Here is a 23,515-nt window from a genome sequence, read left to right on the forward strand (position 1 = left end):
TTCAGCTGGTTCCTCCTCTACTGTAATCTAACTATCAGATGCTTGTAAATATGTTCCCTAGCCAATCAAAACCGCGGTTGTGTACAGGAATCCGGCCTATCAGCAAAGTGTAGTTCATTTTAATCGGGAAGCTTCCCCATTACGGAACTACATAAGCAGGACACTTTCGGGCCGTCTTATCTGAATTGCTCCAGTGTCGGGGAGTGTGACTTGACGGAGGCCTAGGAGGCAGAGGCGCAGTCTGGTTGAAGAATTTTCCTAAATATGAGACAGCACCTGCGGGTATTTTGAAGGAAAAGTTTTAGCCGTTTTCTTTTAATATAATTTTGTAAACTGGTGGTTTAAATGTGGGATTTTCGGCGTAGTCTGAGGACTCTGTTTCTATTCCCTACCGGGAAATATGTAATGCAAGCGAAAGAAGAGTGGTGACCCTCTGCCGTCTTCCATTCAACCTTGCAATTGGGTGACTAAAGTTTTCAAACTCTAAATGTTGTTAATCTCGTCTTGGCTTTAAAGGTTCCTCCTTTAGTCACCCTCTTGTAGTATGGGATTAACCTGTGTATCTTTAAGGCCGTAAGCCCACATAGGTTTTCAATAATTTCTATAAGGAGGGTTGGAGTTTCGCCTCCTTGCCTTTTGTTAATGGCCGGTTGTGTGCAACATTTTCTCTTTTACTCTTAAGGCCAAGTAGTATGGGTAAATATGCCCCTGCTTGTCCTATATTATCCATACGGCAACTGTTCTTCGTTGCAGCTAAAAACTCTTAAAAGGCTTGTCATTCACTAAACCAACCATCGTAAAGGGGTAACCTAAGTCTAGCGGAATCCCACGTCTTGGACTCAGCATACGCCACTGAGTGTGATACATTCGTTGGTTTTGTTTCCTTTGCGATTTCATCATGCCTCGATGACATGCTAATATAGGATACAACACGGCAAATATTAAAAGACTACGCGTACTACGCAATAATGAACGTTATGGTAGAAGAGAAGACGGTTAAGGGACTAAAAGGGGTAATCAGGCTTTGCGGAGAGATATGGAAACTTCCCTGGAACGAAACGATTATATCAAGATTATGAAAGACATAGGTCCCAAAGAGATAGAGAAACGTCTGTTGATTGATAACAGCGTATGCTTAGAGATCACAGCAGGGTTGCACAGCAATATCATATTGTGATTAGAACACGTAATTCTAATAATTTTGTAACCTATGGTGGGATTGTAATTCATTGCTGAACATTCTAACCGCTCAGTGATACTGTCCTGGACATAGAAGAGGCGGTACATTATCCAAATTAATTTTAAAATTCTTTGACTCCTCCTGGCACTACTCTCCACAAACTGATTTTAAAGGTGGCGTCACCTATATTATTACTCCGCATCCTAAACACACCAAAATTTTGCAATCGCACAAGATTGCTAATCAAATCGTTAAAAAAAATTCTTGAGTGCACGATCCTCACTGGGTGTGGAGCCGGTGAAACTGTTTTGATCCCTCGAATACCAATGATAACCACGAACCTACCATTTTAGTTTAAAAGGCTGTAGTTTCCGGTACAAGTATGTTTTAATATGACCATTAATAAAGTACAGAACCAAATTCTAAACGTTACAAGTCTAGACCTGAGCGGTGACGTTTTTTTAAAATGGTAAGCTCTCTGGCCTTGTCACGTGTCAGCTCCAAAGAAAATGTATTTGGGTTGGTCCCAGATAGAGAGTCACGTAACGTAGTATGTACAGGAGATTTTAAATATGTAAGACCGCCCGTCTGAAGGGGGGGGGTCAGCTAATATAATATAATATAATATAATATAATATAATATAATATAATATAATATAATATAATATAATATGAGAAATACGTCGGTTTGAGATTATTCTAAGCATCTGTCATAAAATAAAAAAATTGCATGAGAATAGAATCATTTTTATTAATATAAAATTCGCATTTTGGAATTCTTAAAAAGCATCATAAGAAATTTCATGGCTTCCTCTTTACTGTATTGAAGATTCAGGAGGCCGTGGCTCCATCCTCAGTTGAAAACTGAGATCCAAGCAATACTTGAACTTGTAACTTTAATCAAACAAAACCCTTATCGAAGGTTGTCGGATAAATACAGTAACAGCACAACACTCTCTATCAGTGTTGGTGATGTAGCATTGCTGTTCCTGACAGTATTGCCATTTCTATCCACTGTACAGTAGTTAATACAAAGGTTGCTACCCTACCTTCGAGTGAATAATTCAAAGGTATTGTGACTGGCAGGAATTCGCCCCCTCCGTTTCTGCAGTCAACTGGACACGAGATGCGAAACAAACTTTGCTCTTGTACTTAGGGAAGATAGGTAGCTGTTGTACAAGTTTATTGTGGCTACAGTAGTTAAAAATTACAATAAGTCACAGACATTTACAAGCAGAGTTTTATCTGACACAACAGAATGCATGGTATTTCCAAAAAACGATCGGAATTTGCTTTCCATTAAAAAAGGAACCTTGTATGCTCCTCTTAACTTGTGGAAATAATAATTTACCGGGAGTACAGTGTTTCTCTTTGAGTATTCCACGAGCTGTTCCCTACTATGACCATTTCTGCTAAAGACTCTGAACTTGGAGATAGTGTAATAGTTTTTTCTTCAATGTTTAGACGGCACTGCCATCGACTTTTATGAGACTTCTTGAGGGCAAAACCCTAATGAACCCTGAAAAGTGTTGTTATTATTTTTGGTTCCGAAGTTGCATATACTTCTTCTACCACCTTCTCTAATTCTGTCAGCCTACCTTAAGCTAGAATTTAATGTTTATGACCAATCTTGGTCTCTCTTGGCTAATGGAAGTTGACCAATCCGATCCTTGGATTGTAAACATCCAGATCTTTTGAAATCTCTCTATGCATATAGGCTGAGGCATTTTTATCCTCAGCATCTTGCATTGCTGTTGAAATTGTGTACGCGTCGTGACGCAGGATAGAGAGGGTTCCCCTCGAAGATCACTCGAGGGGTGTTTCGGTCTGATTGAGGTCCCACCTAATAAGGTACGGCGGAATAAACTTATCTAAGTGAAATGTGAAATATAAGGAAGATTTTCGCAGCTTTAATTTAAGTGTAACTGTAGGGTGGTCTTCAGAATTAAATAATTATTTCCCTTATGATAAATTTGTTGAATGTAAGGGAGCACGAGTGGTTATCCTCGTAATTCTTCCATTCTATTGAATTGGGGTGACTAAGTTTGTGTAACTCTCAATTGAACTTAAGTTTTTCGGCTTTACATATTTCTCCCACTTAGTCACCCCGTAGTATGCGATTAGCCTCTGCTTCATTGGGCCTAGGGTTGGAATCTTTTTATTTCGGAGAGCTTGATGTCCGCCTCCTTTCTAATTAGTTATCGGCCTGCTGTAAAATATTCTTTTTCTAAATTAGATTTCCTGTGGCCAAGCAATATAGGCCTTTGGTCTTTGTATATAAGTTTCTTGGTAAGTAAGTTAGATCTGTGTTTTTCAACGTAATACGTGAATTTGTTATCACTAATTATTGTAATTTGAAAGACTGTATCAATGGCCAATTATGAGGCTGATCCCGTAAAGGAATTGTGAAATGGGTTGTGACCCATGTTAGAAAGTGTAATAATGGAGACGTGGTCTCTTTCTCAAATTTTAAGACTAGCCCCTATTAGGATTGAGAATGAATCATTTCGACCATATTATAGTCATCTTCGTGTAATGAGAGCTCATTCTCTTAATAATTGTACATGCTAGGAGCTAATAAGCTGATTTTGTAGAGGTATCAGAGCTTTTTAGCTCTTATTTTGTTTTCTCGAGCTGACAAGCTCCAGTATTGTTTCAAAGTTGTAACGGTTTATCGAGCAACCTGGCTTATCTCAGTTTTGTTAACTTCTCGTGATGAAACATAGTCTATTAGAGAAGAAGGAAATAACATTTCTTGAATTTTGTTACTTTAACTTACAGTGTACTTTGAATACTGCTTGCTGCTCGTTCAAGCCAGGTGCTTCCTGTTCCTCTATGAACCACGAAAACTCGGTAATAATAATACATTTTTAAATTTCTTCACTACACGGAAAATCATAGTATCATTGGTATGTTTCGGGGCTTAGAAAACAAGAGAACTAGTACATATTATTTGGTTGTTCCACTTTAAGTAGTCTCTTTCGACATACAGGAGTACAAATAATGAATACATCTTTTCACTCCACCCACAGGGGAGGTAAAGAGGTCTAATAAATCGAAATAAGTAACTAATTTTCTCCTCCTTCTGCAGTATTCAGAAATTTAATTAATGTTTTTCCTTTCAAATTCTTCGCCAATGCTTTTGTTACAGCCTCTCTTTATAGGTCTAATGCGTCCAACATCAAAATCTTCCAAAACATGACTTTCCGTCCACCAAAAGGGCGTCATTCTTCCATCCATATGACGTACAATCGTTGCCTGGTTACGGTGTCGGTGTCGACGCTAAATTGCTTACGCTGATTCCAGATAGACCCCAGCCCCAAAATATATCTATGTAAATAATAATAATAATAATAATAATAATAATAATAATAATAATAATAATAATAATAGTGGTAGTAAACAGCTCGAGATGCAGTAACTACTGGGTGAATTGAGTAGCTCAGTAGTTTCTGTTGCCGTTCCCAAGCCCAAGAAGGAGGGTTGCCATTAGGCCGTAAAACAGATGCCTCAGTAACAACTATGGCCCACCAGGACTAACAATCCTGGTTGTATTTGGAGTGAGCAATTGCTCCAAAGCACACTCATGTTTACAAGCAGGATGGCACAACGGAAGCAAACTATTACATCAGGTGGTAACTCGTTGGAATAATCCACCTTCACATCAGAATCGGATTCGGGGGGGGGGGGGGGGGCTGTGCGACGTCATGCTGAAGACGAGCCGGAGCATCTTGGAAACCCCAAACAGTCACGAATTTGAAACCCAAAATTAAGACTTTTCTGGTATATTTCAACATAAACTCTCTCACACAAACTGGCAAAGTGAAACAACTGACCAAAGCCCTCCATGAAAACAATATATCCGTAATAGCACTGCAAAAAGAAAAAACCTGCTTCACCGACGAAGCCTTTTGCGGTCAACCCCTCTATAATTAGGTCTGTATCAAATTTTCAACCTGTAAATGATCGGATATCCCTATTATCCCTGAGATGTGCAAACAAAACGTATACGCTGATCAATGTCCACGCCCCGACTAACGACCGAAACCGAAAAGATTCCGAAAACACAGATAGATTTTGGAATACCCTCGACCCCAGAATCGTAAAATTTCCAAAACGCCATGTCAAGATATTAATGGGTGATTACAACGCACAACTGGGACGGGAACAGAAGTACAGACACGTCATTTAGCGATACCTCGCGCACAAGAGCACCAACGAGAGGGGAAAACGTCTTGTTGAATTATGTAAAAATCATAACCTCCAGATGATGTCCACCCACTTTCGACGCCTTTTCAGGAATCAAACTACATGGCGATCCCCAAACATAGTCATGGGAGAACTCCAACTAGATCAAGTCTTAATATCCCGAAGATACAGTCCCGAAATAAGGAAGGTCATAGTAAAAAATGGGATGAACAGAGATTCAGACCATTATGTCTCAATAGTTAAGTTCAGACTCATCCCTTTGAACAAGAAAAAGAACCAACCTGCCTAACCTGTTTCGACACAAAGAAAGAGAAAAATTTCAAAGAACTCACCCGGGCAGTGGACTTAGATTTTAACAGTACAAGCAAGGCAGATGGTTCAAGCTGCAAAAGAAGTAGCAGAGGTTAAAAAGAGGAAGAAACATGTCTGGTGGAACGAAAGTTGCGAACTAGCCTTGATGTATCGTATACGTACCTGAAAAATCTACTACACGTCAAAAAGAGAGGAAGATTGGAACATCAAAAGAACCCAACGGGCACAAACGGGGAAGATAATATGGAATGAGATACGCAAGTACGTAAAAGAAAAAATTAACAAGATTGAGCAAGAGTTCCAGCCAAGTGAGTCCCGAGAATATTACAGAAATTTTAGAAAGAGGATACAATGGTACAAGCCTCTCTCCCTCTGCTTTAAAAGGAAAGATGGAAGTTTAGCAACATCAAACGAAGAAAACTGTGAGGTCCTTGCCGATTACTTCGATAAAATTCTAACTTGTGAAAAATCAGTTAACGCCGCATGGGGAGACTAAAAACAACAAGGCCTCTGGTGAAGACTCCATGATAGCAGAAGTATGGAAATACGCCCCGGAAGAAGCAATAAACGTCGTGCATAAGACAATCATTGGCATACGGGAGAAAGAAAAACTACAGGAGGACTGGAAGGTAGCTCCATCCTCTACAGAAGAAAGGAAATATCAATGATATATCAATGATGTAAGTAGGCCTAACTATCGTGGTATCTCATTACTTCCAGTAGCATACATGATTGTATCGTTATACATACTATAACGAATAGAACAGTAAGTTGAGCGCTCCCTTGGATAATACCAAGGAGGTTTTTGGAAAGGTCGATCAGCAGCAGAGCAGATCCACAATCTTAAAACGATAATAAGGTATCATATGTTGAGAGGCCGAACATACGTGTGTACATTTGTAGACCTCAGAAAGGCCATTGATCGCGATGTGTTACTCCAAATATTTGCAGAAATGGGAGTTGACGGAAACATTTCAGCGGTATTATGAGCAACACTCTGTAATACCATCTCCAGAGTAAAATTCCAAGGATGTTATTCTGCAGCCTATGAAATTAAAAGGTGTGTTAGGCAGGGAGATGGAGTCTCACCACTCTTGTTCTACTGCGTACTGGAGAAAGTAATACAGGAGTGGCGTCAGACACTACAGGGTAGAAACTTGTTCAGACCTTTAAGGATTGGGACGAAAATGAGTTTTGTGGATGGTACAGCAAAATTGACAGAAAATTTTGAAACTGCAACAGAGGAAATTTGTTGAAGGAGGTAGCAGAACAACAGCCTTGCGGGTATCCTTTGAAAGGCGAAAGTAATGTCAAACACCAACGACAACACGACAAAACTGTACAGCAAATATAAAACAATAAACCTTGTGCATAAGTTTAAATACCTTGGTGAGTGAATCCAATCAAATGGACTAGTACAAAGGCCTTAGCAGCCAGACCAAGGAAAAAAAGAAAATGCAGGTAGCTTTATAAACCACTCGGAACATATATAACAATAATTGATCATTATAAAATTGCCGTGAGACTAGACTTGTATGTTATTTCCAACTTATGGAAAATATTTTTAGTCCAGCTGGCTTTCATTTCTACACAGCAAAGTATATTTAATAACAATGTTTTTACGTCTCAATAACTACTTCTGAAGGTATTTTAAGCTTAGCAGACATCTGTCTGTGCGTCAGAATGTCTTATCCTCTCTCAGATATGTGCGCTCGCTATGTTAGAGCAAAATCAGAGAAAGATTGTCCACATCATTTCGGCACGTATATACGAATATCCAGACAAGAAATATACTTAAGGTAAAGAAGATAATGTACACAATGCGTAAACGCAGGACTCGCTTATATGGCCACCTACGATGGATGGACGGCTCTCGATGGTCAAAACGCATTTTTAACAATTTTGACTCAAACAAAAGGGAATTCCTTGATGCGTACGTACGTTAACGTAAAGGAAGACCTCAAAGAAATGGGCCTACGATCAGACGACCCACATAAACGAGACCTCTTCAGAACAAGCATCGTGACTTTTAGGACTTTCCGGGATGTGAAGTGGACAACTGGTGCAAAGTGGTCCGATGAACGCCGTGCTCGACACAGCGAGCTAATGTAAATCTACTGGATCAATTGAAAACTGAGTAAATGCCGGAATGTATAATGAAACATCGTGGTCCCTAGTTGGCCGCTTAACGAATAAGAATGTACATCTTCGTTACGTACCTCTTTGAATTAATTAATAAATTAATAAATTAATAAATTGACCTTTCTATGCAGCTCCTATTATCTCCTCTTTGCCATGCAGCAGGAAATTGCTATTCGACTAGTTCTTGCAGACGTGAGTGTTGAGTTTTGTAGTGATTAAGGACTGTCAGAAGAATTAATTAATTAATTAATTAATTACTCATACAATCCGCTATTTGAAAATAGCTCCGAGGCCTGACATTGTTCTACATGTCTTTCCATTAAATCATTAAAAATTGAGTCTAATGCCCGGTTTCTGGAAAGTTGAGATATCTGTCCGATAGCTATTGCTTTGTTACAGCTGTCGACTCGATAAATCTTCTCTGAGTTGCACTGCGGTATAGCAGCTAACTTATCGAACTGTTAACTATTGGCTCGTTGATCAAGTTTCATAAATCCTCACTATACGTAACCCCTCGCACTGCTTTGTTTTTGTACATTCTATGTGTTCCCTAGATTGTCAGGCGCATATGCACAAGTAATGCATTGCATTTGACCTTTCTATGCAGCTCCTATTATCTCCTCTTTGCCATGCAGCAGGAAATTGCTATTCGACTAGTTCTTGCAGACGTGAGTGTTGAGTTTTGTAGTGATTAAGTACTGTCAGAAGAATTTGACATTGTTTAAGAATTTCTAATGAAAGATGCACACCACTAGCACATGTCACGCGCAATGCAGTTTTCACTGAGCCTTATAAATATACCGTATCTATTTCCTGTTATTCCAAAATATGAATATTGTTTGACCACAGTATAACGATAAATATCGGGCAATTATCATAATTTCTTGTAATGTAATATAATTAATTAAAACAATCCCACGATAAAAGTATATGCTTACTGCCGATGCAAGTTGGCCTGCAGTAGGCCTACTACGATAAATGTTTAATTATCTGTTATACTCAGTTACTGGTACCAGTCATTTTATGGACACGAACGCAGTCACAGATACAAATATGATAAGACTCAGTAGTATTAAAGGGTATCGCAATTAGATCTAATATTTGATCAACAGGGGAAAACGGAAAATTATTTGTCGCCTTTAACCTCAAGCAAATCTCTGGCAGTGTATTTGTTTAGTCTCAATCTGTCTTTGAATTCACTTTCACTATACTTCATTAGAGCTTTAGGCCGACGATGATATAATCGTGGTCGTTCTAGAATGTTGACCATTTATACAATTTCTTCGTCGGAAGAGGAAGATGTTGATGATGATGATGGTGCTTGTTGCTTAAAGGAGCCTAACATCTAAGCCATCGGCCCCTAATGGTACGAAATGAGACTAAATGTAGTTTTTAAAAAGTTCGAAATCATCCACTGACCAGAATAAAAAAACTTGATGATGAAGATTGAATGGATGGATATGCATTTAAAACAATCAGTGGATCTGACCCAAAAACTAATATAAACAATCGCATTACTGACCAAGGGACAGCTTCTAAAGCACAATACTGAATTGAGGATGCTTGTTCTCTAAAGGAGTCCAAAATCCAGGTAGAAGCATGGTATCTGTCATGTTACGGTGCTAATCAAAAGTAGCGTAGACTCACGGTGTTCGACATATTATGCTACTACTCATAAGTATTGTACTTCGCACAGTTAACGCAGACCTATGGTGTTTCTCACTTAATTGCGCCACTCATAGGCAACGCAAATCCATGGTGTTCCTCACCTAGGTGTACTAATCACGGGCGCCTGTATTTCCGTGGTGTTCCTCATATAGTGGGTACTAATCACAGGCAACGCAGACCTACGGTGTCGCTGATATAGCGGTACTAATCACAGGCAACGCCCAGACTCGAAGTGTTTCTCACAATTGTACAAATCACGGGTACTGGGAAACCCATACAGACTCACCTTCTGTTGCTACAAACCACAAACCTATTGTGTACCTAACATAGTGGTACTAATCGCAAGTAAAGGCGACCCATAGTGTTCCCCGCGTGATGGTACTAATCACAAGCAGTTTCATGGTTCTAATACAATAATCCCTTGGTCGCCCCTTTTAGTCGCCTTTTACGACAGGCAGGGGTAAAATGGGTGTATTCTTCACGTGCGTTCCCCACCCACATACGGTGAACTCACTTTATTAGCTCTGTTACAACATTATTAGATTTCATTTAGAATACTACCATCCTGAGAGAATATACATCCTAAGTACTTAAATTGATCCATCTATACCGGTTTCGTATTCGTATCTTACATTCACTCCTCCTGGGTTTCTTTCCCTAATGAAATTACTTCAATCTTGGAAATACTAATTTTTCTTATTTTAGTCACTGCAACTATTTTCAAGCAGCAATATTTTATATACATGTTTTCAGCAGACTCTGCTACTAAGTCGTCGGCATAAGCTAAACTGCTTACTAACGTTTCCATCCAACTGAATCCCTTCCTGCTCTTTATATGTTTCAGTAAATGATTCGTGTTGACCTATGCTATGAACCGTGGTGTAGGGGTAGCGTGCCTGCGTCTCACCCGGAGGCCCCGGGTTCGATTCCCGACCAGGTCAGGGATTTTTACCTGGACCTGAGGGATGGTTCGAGGTCCACTCAGACTACGTGATTAGAATTGAGGAGCTATCTGACGGTGAGATAGCGGCCCCGGTCTAGAAAGCCAAGAATAACGGCCGAGAGAATTCGTCGTGCTGACCACACGACACCTCGTAATCTGCAGGCCTTCGGGCTGAGCAGCGGTCGCTTGGTAGGCCAAGGCCCTTCCAGGGCTGTAGTGCCATGGGGTTTCGTTTTGTTTTGGTTCTATGCTATGAACAATAGATGTGAAATATTACAGCCTTGTCTTAACCCTGCTGTTACTTAGAACCATTGATTCATTCTACCACCAATTCTCACTGCGGCCCGGTTATCAACTTGATTGCCTTTGACTGACTGTGATAACCTATCTCGGATCCCATAATCTCTCAGAATGGTTACTACTACTAGTATACTACGATGTTCATAACGTTCCTAAACTGTCGTACTAATGTGAGGCGTCGTGGGATACCAAACTTCTTGGACACCGCTCAGAGCTATTGCAGGAGAAGTTATCAACTTTAAGCGGAGGAATCAAGTCCAATGTGATGAAAATTTCAGTTCTTGAAGTAATCATGGTTGCAATGTAAAGTGAATATTGCCGGAGCAATCAAACACTTTCCTGATCATCATATTCTGGTCCTAAGATAAACTTGAGTCTTGATTGCAAGAGAGTGGAATGCTATTAAATATGCAAAGAAAGGAAGAAATTTCGTCGATTGAAAGCTTTCCTTATTTACAACTCTCTTAATCGTATTAGACTTGAAACAGAACACTGTTTGCATAATGGGTAACATTCTGTTCCATTATTCTCTAGTGGAATGTATTTAATGATCGCAAGAACTCCCCCATTAAATGGTGTACTTATCTTGTATGAATAGCAGTTTCTCTTTAGATTACACTCAGTGCATGTTGAGAGAACAATTGTTTTAAAGCTAGAAGCATCCCAGCTAGCAGATAAACGGTTTATGTAGAAAACGAACACACGTCTTTTTTTGTAATGTTTCCCTCTCTTTGCTTGTCAAGCCAATACCTCGTCGTTGTCACAGCAACAGTCAGAAAATTGAGACTGAAATAACTGGGTGCAGACTTGCAATCGCTTTAGGATTAGATGTAGGGATGAAACTGGCATGGTGGGAGGTTGGGTGGGCTAAATCCTGTCACCCGGCCCCAACCCCTTCATTAAAGTTCAACATGGGGCCTCCCTCCCCCGTAATCCCTTTTCAGGCTTGCAATTTACCTCGGGGATTATAGAATGTATATCCCGGCACAAAATGTACGCAGCAGTAGCAGCAACAGCAGCAGGCTTGATGTTCTTTTTAAAGCCGAAAAGGAAGAATGTCATCAAGTGCTGTTTCTTTTACCCGCTAGCGTGATTAAATTACTCTCATCATGTCTGCGGATTCATTAAAATTACTTACACGGTGGAAACAAAATACTTGAAATTTCATTTAGAAATAACAGTTTTAATGAGGAAAAAAGTTTAACTTGTGTGGTAAAAAGTTCGTGACACATTTACATTGCCCACACACTGCACAGCGGCAAGCGGTAATGGGTAAACTGGAGATATATAACACTTAGACAATTTACGGAACCGCCAGATCGATTCGAATACCATCTTCTTATCATATACAGGGATCGATTCTGTGGTGCGTGGTGTACTTGTGGCTTGAACGTAGTCAGCTTCTGATACGGGGAATGTTCACGATAATATTATGTAAATACAGCAAAACTTCGTTAAGGCACTTTTCAAGAGACCATGCCAAAGTCGCCCCTTAAGCGGGAGAACGCCTTAAGGGAATAGCCTCTCACATTCTGTCTCTATAACGACATAATAAGAATAAACACGTCGGTGGTATATGGTGAAGAAAGGTTTACAGAGTTGTTAAAATTAATAATTATATTGTTCATACGTCCCTATACGAAATAAGGGAATCTGAGGAGAAGAAACTGGAAGTGACAGAGATGAATATGCTAATATAAGTATGTGGGACTACAAGGACCGACCGGAACGCGAACAAAGTAATCAGAGGATGTGTGAAGGTGATATAAACATCAGCGGAAAAGCAAGAAAAAAAGACAGCTGTAGAGGTACAAGCACTCTTCGATACGGAATCAAAGTGTTGTCGAGTGGAGAGTATTTAAAATAATGTGGATGGGGATAAGATGGGAGGAAGGCCATACATATGGTAGACGGATAGTATAAGAGTAAAGTAATATTGCTTTTAAGTGCCGGAATTTTGTCTCGAAAGAATTCACTGTCAGTAAATCTACAGGCACAAGGTAAAAAAAGGCTTACACACGTGTCAATGTTGCCTGACTCCTGAACCTAAATTTCGAACCCTTTCCTCCAGCTGGAATCCTCGGGCAGTTAAGGGAATTCATGTTTCATCTAGGGATTTCTGGATTACATGGTTATCTGGTACCGCGTTTTTCTAGGTGCTTGTAAGTGCATCGTTAATTCGTGAGTATTTTCATTTTTATACCTACCTTTACCTTTATTAGGTCATGACCAAGGGTCACGTCGCGTCCTTCCGTGTATCGTCATTGCGCCTGCGAAAACCGCTATGTGATAATATTTATCAAGAAATACTGACCCGCAGCACATATGTTATGAAGAGCGAGAATTCCTTGACAATATTCGTACAGTATTGACCCTCAGATGACAGAACCTTACCGACCAAAGTTCTAAGCTAAAATATGTCACATAGTTGTTTTTGCAGGTGCAACAACGACATGTACATGGAGGGAACGGACTCTAACGAGATTCGAATCTGCGACCTCCCAAGTGGAGAATTAAAATGTGTGTAAGAATATGTAATATGTAACAAAAAGTGAAACCGAGTGTCAGTGTAATGAATACCCGTGAGATAATTTTATTGGGTGTAATAGGTGCATATAATTTCGTACCATGCCTATACGAAAGTTGTGTGTTAGGAAGAAGTACCTAAAAGTAATATTGTAGCCGGGACTTTCGGGCGACAGGAAGAGGGACGGGCCGAGAGTCGCGTAGACCTGAAAGTTAAAATGTAAAAGTACTGATGTAGTAACAAAGAAATAGTTTTTTGAACAATATGAAAAGCCAGATCGAATGAACACTTGCGAAAACCTGGGAGGCACCAATGAAAAGCCTAGACATTACTAGATGTAGACAGATTATTTAACTTTTATACAACCAAACGAACATTTGAAAAGGGCAAGGGGATAGCATAAATAGTCGAAAGTTAAAACAAACAAGGCTTTATTGCCGTTAGGTTTTGCCATGTGAAATTTGTGAGCAAAGAACGTCGTGAGTTGTTGCGCGTTTTGGCTCTGTTGGCCAGGAGCCGCTCGCGAGTACACCTCTGAAAGTACTTCGCCAATCCTTATACTGAGAAAACCGACGAATACAATTTTTTGTTCGGAGACGTTTTTGTGAATAGAACACCGATTCTCTTAATTAAGGAGACGTCCAAAAGAAAAGCCTATTGGTGAAAGTACGAGAGAACAGTTCGTCATCTTGGAAGGTGATGAATTCATGATATGTTTCCGTCCAGTCGTAAATGCATTTATCATGGACCTGAGTTCGAGTCCAAGGAGCAGCATCCAGTCATCTACTAGAGATAATCAAGAGGATGAAAAAAAAAGTCTTGAGTGAAGAAGCCACCAATCACTGAGCTAAGCAATTTGTAAAATTTGTAAATAGTATAAGGCAGAAATTTTATTCTTCAGTATAATCCGATTAAAATCTTAATTAACTAATAGTTTCGATGCCAGATAATTAATACATTTCTACGCTACCAAGACCCTAGCCTATTTATTCCACAGGATACAATTAGTATACAACTGTACTGGAATAAAAGAGGTAACCCACACAACCCATGAACGGTTTTGGCCCATCCAGGACATATCATGCACAGAGGCACGTGGTCAGCGTAACAACTTCGTCAACTATCTTAGTCCGATTTCTTGGCCAAGATCGCTACAGATCCACAGTTAACATCACGAGGCTGAGTGGATCTCGTTACAGCCTTCAGATCAGGATGAAAATCATAGGGCGACGCGGAGATCGAACCTGCCATATGCGGATAAAAGGCAGACACGTCACGTCTACACCACTTCAAGGTGTTTGAACTCACTATTTCCATAAATCAAACTTGCAGATACATGAAGTGTATTGCTTAACTAATTTACTCGATTTCGAAGAGAGTACCTCAAGCTTTTCGGGTGTGGATTGATTTCACGGGTCGACATTTTAATACCACAGGTTGCTTATGGCAGGGATATTTTTGGTTTGGCTATTTTTAATTCTACCTTTGGCGAAGTCTAGAACTTTCATCCTCCAGTTTATTTCTGCACTACTACTACTTTATTTAGGAAACTGACGCTCAGCGGGTTTGCCATAAGACACAGTACTGCACAATTTTTATATTTTGTAAAATAAATTGTTCCTTAACAGAAGCGCGGGCCCACGCACAAGCGCCTCGGCAATCGTGGCTAGATAGCCTTCCTTGACGGTAAACCTCTTCCTCAGTCGGCCATCATCCCCTGCATGGTACCTCTTGCACTCACTAAAAATCCGTAAATGTGACGTACATGATTTTTCTCCATGATGTAATTGGATACTGGAACATAGATTGCCTGCTTCTCAGAGCGCACATCGTGCGGCTGTTGTTCGCCTGATTGTAGACGCACTGTTGGGTCCAATATTACAGAACGATCTTACTGTTTATCAGAATATTTACTCCTTTCGTGCTACCATTTTCAGCTAAGCAGTTCTCTTCCTCGTATAGTTCGCACTCGTATCACGAAATGCTTTTGCAATAAGACCGCGAATTGTGTGATGGCGAGTATTCCTAAGCGATGAGCCGAATGGACAGTAGCCGAGAGCATGTCCCAAAGTTTCAATCTCACCGCAGGCACGCCTGCAGAGGTTGTTCTCCTGGCTTCTACCATACAAGCTTCTTACTGGAGCCACGTCTGCCATCACTGTGACGCTTTCAGTCCACTCTGATGTGGAAAGTCCTACCTTCTATGCGAACCACTTATTTCCTTAAGGGTGCAATTGCTTTACCGTTTTTAGGAAGGGAGCACCATTTTTGAACTCTTCATTTCTTAGCCTTTCCCTGATAGCTTTGGAATTTGCTTCCACCCCCGGCAAAGTTCAAATTATGGAAGCTGTCGGCTTTTTCTTTCTCAGTATTTCTCCAACAGAGTGCATAGACGTTGTTAGAATTTTCAGAATATTTATTACATTAAGATGTTGAATATATGCATGTTACTAGGTCTTAACTAACGCTACTACTACTACTACTATTACTACTACTACTACTACTACAACTGGCGACGTTAATTCTATACTGGTCGGTGTTACTTTCGGGTAAGTCAAATGAAATGGACTGCAAGGAGCTGACATGAGTAAATGTACGGTTTTTCTACAAGAGTGCTACTTGAATTTAAATCTTTTCCTCCATGCCTGACAAAAATAAAGTCAGAATCCTTCATCTAAATATATTGCACCCATAAGACGAATAGGCACACCGATAGTTTAATCAGTTTATCAGATTTTGCTATGTGAATACTACATACAGTGAATTCATTCCAGGGCCACTGGACGGCCACAAATAGAACTCCCATTTCCCAAGCATATCCCCTTTATTTTGTTGTAGTCACGTTTCTGGTAGATACTTAAACCATAAATGCCTCCAAAAAAAATAATGAGCTGACTGTTTACAGATCCAACTGAAATCTTCTCACAAGAAAGCCGAAGTCGGAACAAAGGAGCCACACCTAGAAGAAAGACGAGGAAAGAAGATGCCAGAGGAGGATAGAGAGACGCCCTACACCCCTTGATAAAGTGGTTTGGTCCTACTTGCCCGACGTCATAGGGGCCAAAGGCATCATTCAATCAATCATAATATCGAACATTTCAACCGCCCTACGGAAGTAATAATCTCAGTTAGTTCGTTTTCGTTACTGAGAGGTGAATTAAGGACACAATACAGTGCTCTTGTCTTTATATAATTAGGAATAATTTTCGTGATAATTACGTGCCAAACTATAACATTATGTGCAAACTACGTTGTAAAAATGTGTGAAGTGGATTCGTCTAAGAGAAAGTACCGAAGGTCGGTAAATCGTTACAAATCCACTAGGAGAAATAACACCAGTGACGCTGATCAGTTTATTTAAATGTGCACGAAATATTTTTATAATTCTTTGCAGCAGTCATAGACAATATTTCGTTGATTAATTAAGCTACAGACATCAGATATATCAACGTGAATTGACTATATCATTCCGCCACCCCCTCTCCAAAAATTACTTTCGGGGCGTGGTTTGAGAATTTTACAAAATAAGCCGACGATGCCGTGCGGCAGTCAGTCTACGACCAGTCTAAGCAGACAGTCTTGGAGAGAATCTTACAATCAGTTGTACACTCATTCTTACGTCTTACAGGCAGACGTTTTACAGTCCGACGCCTTGCAGTTGGTCATCAATGTGGTGCATTCATTCCTAAGTCTTAGAGTTAGTTAGCACTCAGTTATGATTTTTGTATCAGAGGGACTTGCTCATTATTTGGTGTCAGTCGCGTCGCAGTGATATTAAATTCGTGTAGGAAGAGAGTTGGTAAAATGTCAAGATTTCCGCGAAGCAGTGCCTTTCAGCGTGTCCGACTCAACAAACATGTGTAAGTTGTACTTAATAAATTTTAATCAGACTTCCATCGTTAAAGACAGTAATGTGGGATGAAGTCATGTAAGCTTAAAACTGCTGAACAATGAAGGTAGCTTACTGTCAGCGATTGGTAAAAATAAGTATAGAAGGAAGAAGTTGAAAGACAGTACGGTTAAAACTCATTAACGTCGCAGTTGTGTACAAGCAGAAGGGTAGACGGTAGCCAGCCATTCACATAGCGGAAAGCGAAGACGGTCAAGGTCATTCCAAAGAAGCCATGTTTACAAACAGATATCGGGAACCGGAAACTACAGAGGGAGAAGAAGTCTGAACAGCTGATCGGTAAAGGATAATTTCGATTAGTTGAATAGTTTTATGATATAGATGTTGATTCCCAAAGGGAACATGAAATATTTGTCCTGAATGAGTAAATTTATAATACCAATATAATGGTCCGTTATTGGACATTATACATTTTCCAGCTAACTCATTCTTGGTTGCCTGCGTTTCGCACTCGTGTGCTAAGTTGGGCACATCAGTTGGTACTTAGCACACCTACCAAGACGCAAGGCTAGTGCATACCGTGGAGGCCACTGCATAGGCTACTTGAAGCCACCAGCAGTGCCAATGCACTATGAGAGACTATGAGAGACTATGTCATACAATATATCACACTACCAACCACCACAGAAACACGCAATGGTGATTCATCCCTCCATATAGGGTTGGCGTCAGGAAGGGCATCCGGCCGTAAAACAGGGCCAAATCCACATGTGAGACACAGTTCTAACCCGCTACCCCACAAGTGTGGAAAAAGCGGTAGACAAAGAAGGAAAAGAAGATATGATTAAGAGGTCCAAGTGAAAGATGGAAAATACGATCACTAGCATAAAATGATGCCCCTATTGTAGTTAACTGGTGAAATAAGGAAATGCAGGCTAGAACGGCCGCGTTGTGAAGAAAGTAAGTGATAATCATCTTTAGGGTATAGAAGACGACAGGTTAATGTAATATAATTAGCTCGATGAATCGGAGCTTAAATCTACATGAATAAATATGAAATGAAAATATTAAGAGGTATTGAATACGCCAGTAAGTAGCAGGGATGACATGGTATTAGAATAAAGAATGAAAGATTAAGTCATTATTTCAGAGACGACGGTGCTAGTAAATATTATAGTGGAAACAAGTTTACCAATGAAGATGGGAGATCAATAAGCAAGACAGCAATGAGATAAGAAATAAGTGTTGTTGATTAAATGATTACATTCTGATACGAATATTGTGAAAATGATAAGAGTATAATAATTTATGGATTGATTGCCGTCAGTTGAACCTTACTTTGAATAAATTCGTATAGTAATGATTGTAACCGTGTGAAAGACTATATTATAGACTGTGATCTAATTTGTGTTGTATTTGACGTGCTAACTTGTGCAATTTAATATTGACCATAAAGCAAAGATTTAATTAAGCGACCTATATTAACATAACTCATAAAAATAGTGATGGAGACATGAATTACTGGTATATTTATTCAGCCAAAGACCTTTTTTTAATTTGCTTTACGTCGCACCGACACAGATATGTCTTATGGCGACGATGGGATAGGAAAGGCTTAGGAATGGGAAGGAAGCGGCCGTGGCCTTAATTAAGGTACAGCCCCAGCATTTGCCTGGTGTGAAAATGGGAAACCATGGAAAACCATCTTCAGTGGGGCTCGAACCCACTATCTCCCGATTACTGGATACTGGCCGCACTTAAGTGACTGCAGCTATCGAGCTCGGTAAGCCAAAGAACAGTGCCACTAGAGATGCCAGTCGACACACCGACATTATTGTACCTGTGACGGTGATTGTAAGGGATGCACTGATATTTATGTTCGAGTCAATGTTGGAAAGTGCGAGAATGTCAAATTATGTTGTAAATTCAACATAGATATTGTAGTTCAGGATTATGTGCTTTTGTTATGCTACATTTTTATGAACACTATGTTGACAGTGTTGTGTATATTTGTATATAAATTTCAAGGATGATTTGATATTCAATTTAGTAATATTAAGGAAGGTGGTCATCGTCAATAAATTGCAACATTTCTCTTTGTCTTAGTAAAATACATCGCAAGCTAAACAAAATAAATAATCACAACCAATAAATGTAACTGTGAGATTATGTCATATCATTGAACCGATCTTGATTAATTAACTCAATGTAAAGAAAATGTATGCCGCAAAGTCTTGATTATGAGCGCGGATACCTGCCGCAAATGTGCATAACGTAATAGGTTGTATATTCGTGGGGTTGCTAAGAGCGAGCAGCGGTATAATTTGTATATGTGTAGAAAGGCGAGTTCAATGATTAATGGCAGAACAAAATGTAGTTGATAATGTTAAAGTGTCCAATTACAGTCACAGTGAGCAACATTATATTTTTCATGGCTGATACATTTTTTCATTGTATTAAATTTAAGGACAGCCATGAAAGGCAATCAACCAGCCATTTGATAATAGTATGTGTGTAAAATAACAACAAAATGAATGATGTTTTAGAGATAAGAGTGTATGTTCTTGGGCGAATTGGTTTCGCACGGTTAACAGTCTACAATGCTAGGTTACCGTACCTACTATTTCGCATTAATTGGTTTATCACTGTAATGATCTTATTTTATTGAACATGCTGGTCTTAGGAATTAATTGTGTTAATTCCCTTAGCAGTTGAATTATCCTAATTATCATTTCTTTGAATGTAAATATCTATTTAAGAAGTTGATTTTGAGTCATTCTTGAATAGAGTTAGATGAGGGTTTTTATTTTGAGTTTGGCCTAGATATCATTATTATTCTGTAGCATTTGCTCTTTTTTGAATCGTGGTAAATTCTTTTCAGTTCTACAGTTTCAGTTAACTTTAATTTTTGTTTGATTTTAATTTTTTATTGTCAATAAATTGTATTAATTGATTTTAAATCAGTCTGGGCTACATTATTGTAGATTAACGTGACCGGTAGTAGTTATTTCGATCCCCCATCGGCCCTAAATTCGAGGAAACATGAACGGTCCAACCCTGAGGTAAGTTTCTGCGTGTGCGGTGAGTATTTTTCTTTTCAGCAGCCGAGGCAAAAATCTACAAGAGAATCGTCGCCACATATGCCATCAAAAGGGTACAATATGGATGTCTAAATTTGATGTGTCTTGACATCCAGAACAATGAAGATGAAGAGAAGAAATCTTACATAGATTTTCCTCGTTCAAATATTCGTCTCCGACAGCTACGACACGAAAACAGGAATATACAAAGAGGAATACCCAAACTGAGGAGTAAATATTCTCTTGTGCACCTTTGATTACATCCATCTGAAATTTCAAACAAATCAAGGAAGATTGATATAACTATTAGGTGCATTCAATGTTGATGTATTGATGTTATCTTTTAAGGAATAACAATGTTGCACGGTAATTAGACCCAGTTCTTTGCTATCATTGCACAGTGCTAATCTAAGCCAACCACATTATTTTCAATTTATCTTCGTATATTTCGGTGAGAAAAGAGCAATATCCAAACTGATTGGTACATATTTAAAATACAGTATATAATTTTAATATTTAACATACTTCAATGAAATGAAGATTTGGGATTATAATATTTTATGGAGCAATCTCCACTACTTAGAAAAATATATCAGATATTCCCCTCTATGGTAAGCCAAAAACTGCACTATTTCTCGTAACACTTTTGCAGTCAATTTTGTGAATGTTGCATAAACACGTTATTGTGCATTATATATTCGCTAATGTGAAGATAATAACGACCTGAAATAGTGTGAGTGTTACGAAAGATACCAGTAATAAATTCACGCTAAATATTTCTCACCCTCTGAATAATTCATATTTGTAGTAGAACAGTGAAGTATTCTATCAGTTCATTAATGAAGGAGAGAGTCCCAGGATAAATAGGGTTAAGCGTCAGTATTTTTTAAGTTTGCTATTTGTATTATGGTGCCTGCATAATACCCGGATACACAGTTTAAAATGTAGGCATCAACTTATAATATTAATTAATTCATTTCGAAATTTGTAAGGTTAAAAGTGTATATTTACCTTAGTTCGAGTATATCTTTCATACTGTATCATTATCTTGAGCCTGATGTATTCGACCTAGATTTTACTGACGAGAATGGTAGACTGGTTATCCATACAGAAAGTTGGGTGGGTGAGAGAAGAAATGGAGAAGGAAGTTGCCACATAATATGCGGTAACACGTCATTGTAAAGTTTGCGTGGATATAGCAATCCTTCGAAACTCTTTTTTTTTTTTTTTGCTAGGGGCTTTACGTCGCACCGACACAGATAGGTCTTATAGCGACGATGGGATAGGAAAGGTCTAGGAGTTGGAAGGAAGCGGCCGTGGCCTTAATTAAGGTACAGCCCCAGCATTTGCCTGGTGTGAAAATGGGAAACAACGGAAAACCATTTTCAGGGCTGCCGATAGTGGGATTCGAACCTACTATCTCCCGGATGCAAGCTCACAGCCGCGCCCCTCTACGCGCACGGCCAACTCGCCCGGTCCTTCGAAACTCATTTGGATGATGGGAATAGAGTCCACCTGTCATACTAGCCACTGATTGCGATAACCACAGTCAACAGTTAAATTCACTAGCTATTCTGATCGGTTCGATTTAATTGCATTAAGGGACCTGAACGATATTCGATCTAAAAGGTCTACTGACACCAACATAGCAAAACAAACCTCACAAGGTTTTTTTACCAATGAGTCTGCTCTTCGTATGATTTTACATTTATTTCAAATATGATTGATACACAAAAACGACTTTATTACATTCTTCGTCAGGGTTGGATCGTGTCGTTGTTTAATGCACCTTATACAGAATGTTTGGGAAGTAAGTACAAATAACCTTCCGGAAGGTGGAGATTAATGTCTGCAGTTCGTAAAATATGAACTTATTAAATTTAGCGATTAGTGTGTCTGAGGAAGGAGTTTAAGTTTGCCTTCACACGTACCACACTGAAACTAAAAAACGCTGGGTCTTGAGAGGTTCAGCTGTAATTACAATCGACCGCTTTTAACCATAATAATGTGGCTCTTTGTGGTTATCTGAAGTTCGTGCCGCCCACAAACTTTCCAACCACTCTACACCCATATATAGTACTAAAATGGATGTCTGCTGTGTTTTTTGTTACGTTGACGAATACAGCGTCATCGAAATAGAGTTTATTTGATTCATCCTATCACAGAAAACAGGAGCTTTTGCCTTTTCTATTAGGTTGCTGTAAGGATCAGTTGTATAATTCCAAATGTTTGGTATGTTGTGTGCCTCTTCGATAAACAATTCCGTACCAAGGGCATCCCTTTCATTCGCCATTTTGCAATAGCACTAGAGCGGAAATACTTATCACCGGCTGGAAATGAAGAAAACGACAGAAGTGAGAAGGTTTGTGGGAGGTTGCCAGCTTTATCACTAGCATGTGGTTAGCGTGTCGTCTGTGTGAATTGCGTTCGACCACTGCCAGCGACGTTTTTATGGGTGATATCGTCCAGATATTGCGACAGTTGTTGAACTTGGCTGCATTGTGTGGTACATGTGAAAGCAAAATTGCATTTCCATACGAGCTTAAGACGCCCACAGCCAACCACTGTTATGTGGCTGGAAATTGGTATGTGTGAATGCAGCCTTAGAGTGCGATATTTGTAGCTTTGTTTGCCGCTCGGATTATACCACCCGCCGCACCATGCTACATGTCTTCTTCATGCGTAATGTGTAAGAAGCACTTCAACCCAATCCGGTTCTAGGCCACTTCGTACCACGGACATTTCGTACCGCTTAACCGGTCGGTTACCTGCGAAGTATCGGGCTAATGCCTTTAAAATATTTAGGAGAGGACATTCTAACATCACTAGTGGTCACACCGTGCGGAGGCTTCTGCACCAGTAGTGGACAATGGAAATACACATGAGTACATGCAGTAGTGTTTACTTCGCAATACTTTCCACTCTTTCAAGTTGTACGGAATGCCCTCTCCAAAATATTTTAAAGTTATTAGCTGACACTTCGGAGGTAATCAGCCAGTCCAGTGGTACGAAATGTCCTAGAACCAAGCAATTCTAATTACATAACTTCATTGCAGCTGTTCACATTACTTCACTGCGGCTTCAGGACGTTATTCTGCATGCGTAATGTGTAAGGGGAAATTCCAAGTACATCACTGAACTTCAACAATAAACATCACTGCGAATTCAGGACGAATGCATGCGTAAAGTGCAAAAAAAGAATTCTTAATACATCACTACACTGCAGCTTCAGGTGGTATGTATGCGTACATTCAATGAAACGTTCTTCGTACAAGGAGCTAACGCTTTCACACTGGAAATTATT

This window comes from Anabrus simplex, chromosome 1 (assembly GCF_040414725.1).
Source record: "Anabrus simplex isolate iqAnaSimp1 chromosome 1, ASM4041472v1, whole genome shotgun sequence".
Classification (NCBI taxonomy): Eukaryota; Metazoa; Arthropoda; class Insecta; order Orthoptera; family Tettigoniidae; genus Anabrus; species Anabrus simplex.